Below are 6,383 nucleotides of genomic sequence, written 5' to 3'. Positions count from 1 at the left end.
CACCAGCCTTCGTTTAGAGTAACAGCAAGTATATATATATATTTAGGTCTAAGGAAACACAATGAAAATGTTTGATTTAACAATGACATATTTGCCTCAGGTCTGTGATCCTGAAGTGAATATTAACTGTCCATTTATTTTCTTGGCTTTACTTTACTAGGAAATTGATTATAGAGATTTCTGCGATGGTGAAGGCAATGTAAAAATTGGTTACTATAACATACTTTTTACGCCATGTTTGAAAAAATAAATCCAATGGAAAGGTTATAGTCTGAAAATCTTCATTAAATTAAGCTAATATAGGGGAAAAAACTTTAAGAGTTCATAAATATTTTTCAGTGCTGAATAAAGATATAACATAACACTTTCTGCTGTGATTTTAATAGTTTCTGAGAGCATGAAAAATTTCTAGAACTATAATGTATAAATGTTTTCAAAAGATTATATTAATATGAGGGAAAAATCTGTTATGAAATAAACCGACAAGATCTTGTATGAATTCATGTTATCTTTAAATATGATATTTGTGTGAAAATATCTGGAAGAAAAAACAAGATGGTGCCACTCACACATACAATGTGGTTGCCACAGTAGCCATATTAAGAAACTTTTTATCGCTACTTCTGAATGGATAATTGTGTCAGCGTGTCAACATGTGTACAAAATACTTATGTTGATGTCTAGCAGGTCCTGAATGAGAATTATGGTGCTGTACAGACATCCTATAAGGCCACCAATGTGGCCATCCTGAAAATCTTGTTATAACTACTTCTCCTGAATGAATCGTCATATCAGTGAAAGACTTCTTATGTCTAGTTGGACATAAATGAAAATAGTGCCAATCTAACCTCCAGTATGGCTGTTTTAATGGGCATCTGGAAAACTCCTTCCTTGCTACTTCTCCTAGATGGCTGGTCATTTTGACATTGTGCTTTCACTAGATGACCTATTTGATGTCTGGTTGGCCGTAAATGGAACTATGCATATGGTTTTGATGTCTAGTTGGTCCTAAATGTGGTTTTTGCTGCTCATAAACTTCTAATGGTATTATAGTTGGTTCCTTAATGAAACTGCTGTACAAAATTAAAAGGCCTTCTGACTTTCTATCAAGTTGGATACAATTATCTTTACCAGCTAGGATTTCTTGATCCTCTTTTTTATACATCAACCCTTCGCATATGGAGTTAGCTAAAACAGTATTTTGAACAATTAATTGCCCTCTTGCAAATAAAATCCCAATTGCATGCTTTTACCAGTGTGAGAGCTCCTTATATAAGTAGCTAAGTATTCAGTAACTGAATTTCCACATCCACATGCATCAACTCAGAATTAAAAGTTGCAAAACATATACAAATTTGAAAATCTTGAGACGTGTCACTTTGCATGGTGGGTGTTATGATTTAAATGCAACAAGGAAATTGAATTAGGGTTAATTTCTTTAAGCTGTATTCAATCATGGGGCCCTGGATTATAGAATGGTCTAGGCATACACATCACTAATCAACTCTCTCTAGTCCAACCAATGTGTGTATATGGGAAAGCTTGCCAGTAGCGTTATGTGTGTTGATTTCTTCCAATAAATATGTTGGCTGCCATGTAAAGTCTATGATGTCCTGAAAAATGGTGTTAAGCTCCATACAAGCAAGCTAAACAATCAATGATATAATGGAACAGTAGACACCATTTTAGCTAAATATGCCAAGAATTGATTTAGAGACTTGGTTAGTGATGATGACTTAAAATTGGCAAGGGATTAAAAAGATAAAAGAAATGACCTTTCATGGCACTGTAATATAACAAATGAGGAAAAACAAAAGTTTATTGCATTTGAACCTTTTGTTTTTTCACAGTTTCAATTTAAGTCATAAGGCCCCTTATTTTGCCTTACCAAACATATAGCAAGTTATTACCTCAAACCCTAGCACTAATAATGCCTCACAAGTAAGCAGTCTTTTATGAAGTCTCGGGTCTGAGTATATGTCTAGCAATACTTATGTCCAGTTTGTTTATAAAATTCTTTCTCACATGGTACAGTTTTCAGAGAGACACGATAAATTCAACAAGTGTGGTAATGAAGGGACAGGCATTCTTTATTTATGCACACATCCCAAAGGGACATTGCTATGTTTGAATCAACACTGAACTGAAGAATGGAGCATCAGTTGCATCAATTAAAATATTGTGGCCCACACAAAATACTGCAAGGACTATAATCAATTTATGAGTGCAATGGGCATGAATTACTGTAGCAGACTGGAGGAAGTAATCCGAATTTATTAATATCTTGAAGCTAAATAGAGTAAAGTTTTCATCTATAATCTGTGGAATCGTTTTTGCACACAGTTTGCAGGATTTGTCTTTGGGTCATCGTTTTTCTTTTTCTTCATCTTTCTAGCTTATGGTATCTTGATAAGTCTTATGGTGCCGTGCAACTGCACTTGATGATTACCACAACCAGTGACATTGTATCAAATCTTCTGGGATCAGATGATTCAATGCAAATTCCACATAACCTATCACCATCCTCATGTTTGCCATCTGACTTACTAAGTTATTTTGCCTAAATAATAATAAAAACAATCTGGTCTGATGTATTGATAGCGTTCTGAATGACCATAATATATTCTCTGTATCTACCCTAGAAAATCCTGAGTGGATCGCTGTTTGGTTTTAATAAACCAAAGTAATCCAATGAAAGGCATTTTACAGACACAAGTGTCTGTTTCCTGTATGCAGTGATTAAATGATAGTATTATGTCTTTATTTTTTTAAAACTGATGATACATATGATCACCTTCAATGTGCAATATTAGTTATGTTAATTAACGAGTGGGCAATATTTGAATTTCAAAGATAAAAGTGTATGCCATGATCACTTTAGTAGGATGATTTGTCAAGTGAGGTTATCTTTTCTGTTTGAATAAATATTGTTAACTAAACTATTTTCGCAAGTTATGACATAAGAATGATTCAAAGAAAGAAAATTCATTAAATTGAACATATAAAATGTAATACTGCAACAGAGTCTAGATGAACTATTTCTTCAGAGACACAATCCAGACTCTGTGGCAGCAAAATTATCAAATAGGACATAACTAAGAGACAATCACATTTTCAGTCACAATGGTTTGACAATTATCAATGGCTTGAATTCATTGACTGTGAAGGCAAAGTGATTTGCAGTTACTGCAAAAAAAGTTCCCAAACTGTCACAGATTTTAAATTCTACCAGTGGACTTGTAAGTGTAACTGACAAATTCAGGATTTAATCAAGCAAGTCTCATGATAGTATTATACCTAATAAAGCAAAATGTAGCACAGTATATTCATGACACTTAGGCCAGCATGTACAAAATATTCCTCAAGTTACAGTTGCTAGCACTCCACTAAGAAATGTCATTTTATAATAAATAAAAATGTAATGGAAAAAAAAATCGATAAAGTGATTGCACTCTTTAACATAGCCTACTACCTAACTCAATAATGAAAATGATTTGGTTCATTATATCTTTGTGTTTTATGGAATAAATGCATACATCTGATTGAATTTTAGGCAAGAGACTGAACTTTTGGGTTAAGTTAAAATGTATGTGGAACAAATGCATTTTCTAAAACTACTTGTATCAGTGTGCATTGTGACTTTTCTTTAAGATAACTCTAAATGGTACTGGGTATATATCATTTTCTTCAACTGCACACTGTTGTCTTCCATTTGATTTGATGACTTACAGCTATACTGTCTACACAGTAGGCCTCAGTATCAGGAAAAATTCTGTATACTTCAGTTACAGCTGAAATAAGTTTTGCATTAGTACCTGAATCAGACAAAAAAAGGTTGTGTTCTGGTGTGTGAATAGAAATGGCTAAAAGTAATATAGACAAAAGCCATAAGAGTACACAAGTTACATATGAAAACCACCAATTCACTTGCATGTGTGGCATACAAGTTCAAAGATTTGCTTCGTGTTTATTTGTGTACACACATTGTTCAACTCCTAATATATTTTAAGAGCTATTTCTCTATTGTATGCATAATTCATTTACAAATGTGATTAGTGGGCCACACCAAAGGCCATACTATTAGTTCACTTGGCAATATGGTAACGTCAGCTGAAAAGCATAATCATCCATTAAAAGAGCATTATGATATGAACATTAGGTATTTAGAACATATAGATTTTTCTTTTCCAAATGGAGTCCAAGTAATTATTGCCCAATCCAGGTATAATTTTGTACACAAGTAAAGAACAAAATAAGATAAATCTTCATTTATTTGCAATTGACAATACACTTCTTAATGAATATACACTTTTACATTTATTTTGTATCACTTGAATAAACAATATTTCTTTCAGTTCATTTTAAACTTTTATTTTATATCACTTGAGTAAACAATATCTCTTTCGTTTCATTTAACACTTAGAAACAGGTTCTTCAAGTTACAATAATCAACTCTGGAAACAATAAACAAACTGGAACTTTTGACCTAATTATATTACATTTACTAGGGTTAAAACAATAAATTCCTTAACATAATACATTAACAGTTCCAGTTAATCAAACACAAAATCATCTTTTATACAGGGTGTGAACTGTTAATATTTACAGGATAAAGCTTATAGTTTCCAAATTGATTGAAGCTTACATGTTGCAGTTGCTGGCACATATCTATTTCCAGCATGGTTTGCATACATTCCACCTTTAATAATTTTGTTACTTCCCTACCCGACCCCATTCAGTAACAAGTATCAAAAATCAGGCTCATTCTAAGGCAAAGTCTGTAACTTGTGTACCACAGTCATCAGAGTGACAAAGATGCAAAACTTTATGATGCCTGTCAAAGGAAGAAAACAGTTTGTTGTTTACCCAAGTTTTGAACCAGTTAACTTGAATTCTCAGACCATCAATTGCTACAGCCCCACTAATTACAATTGTTAGGGAATAATGAGAACTCACCTTCAGTTATCTGTGTATATATATAATTTTAATAACCAAGAATACCGGATGTCTGGGAACATTATAGCATTCAATGGTAACGTCAGAACTGAGATGAGAGAATTAAACAAGCATAGTACATGACATAATATATCCATAAACTATTGACTGGGAAAAATACTACAGAACACCATTTCTGCTGGCAGTAAGATGTTGAACCTATATGTCATAAATATCAGGTTGGACATCTAGGACCAGTAATATTCATAATGGGCAGTACCCACCCCCCACCCCCCAAGTGAGAAGGGCCTGATTTGTAATCTAAGCCACCCAACCTATCACAGCCTTTATAGTACTTGAAACAAATATTGAGTAATAGTAAAACAAACTCTGAAAGTTATTAAAACCAATTTGTTATATTTCCATAACTCTGCATAGTTAACTGTGCAAGCAGACTTAAACATATCAGTGTATGACAGTTAAATTGAGCTATAGCATCGATTAACAGAAGCTACGAATTCATCAACAAGCAGTGAACAATCATCTTCACAATAAATGTCAAACATTAGCATCCATAAGCTGTCAAGACAAGTTGTTACACTGGATATATAATCATCCATTTATTTCAAACAAGCTGTGAAAAACGAACCTCACGTCCGCTATATGTACGCTGGCCATTGCAAAGGATGCTTTAATAGATTAATGTTTATCGTCGTGTCTTGACAACCATTTTGCGCGCGCACACCGGAAAGTCATGCTATATATTTGTTACTTGTGAACGTATTCGTGGGCAGTACGCTATATATTGTTCCCGGGGCCGTATTCGCGGGCAGAATGCTATATGTTTGTTCTTCGTGAACGTATTTTTGGGCAGTTACTTTGTCATCTTCAACCTAAAGGTCAAAACTGCCCATGAAATTTATATATCTGCCCACGAACCGAAAACATGAATAGGACTATAACATAAGTGTATATACTTATTTTCAACATATACATAATTACTATGTAAGAAATACAACCTATGTATATGTATTTTGATTTGAAATGTAAACTATATCATGTCCTTCCCGTAAACCCACTTTCGGGATGACTGCCCACAACGCACCTAAAACGTGTATATATATATATATATATAGTATATACACTGTTTCAATGATGTGCAACAAGATGTACACATTTTCGTTAAAAGAAAACGAGGATTGACGAGTTTGCGTTTATCGAAAAAGTTATATAACGTGTGTTATATCATTAATACAGCGTACATACTATACATATATTGTATTTGTCTCACTTACAAATACACCGATTTGCACTTTAAATGGATTTAAGATATGCCCCGGATAACTTTGTATTGACTGAGTGAATGAACTCCATCATATCCCTGCGAGTGTAATTCTAAAATTTGTATTGTTGTACACACACACATAAGCAAGTTGATACGTTGTTTT

The sequence above is a fragment of the Sinohyriopsis cumingii genome, chromosome 10, assembly GCF_028554795.1.
Source record: "Sinohyriopsis cumingii isolate HCF-2022 chromosome 10, ASM2855479v2, whole genome shotgun sequence".
Lineage (NCBI taxonomy): Eukaryota > Metazoa > Mollusca > Bivalvia > Unionida > Unionidae > Sinohyriopsis > Sinohyriopsis cumingii.
The sequence above is the reverse complement of the archived record's forward strand: the minus strand, read 5'-3'. Positions refer to the sequence as shown.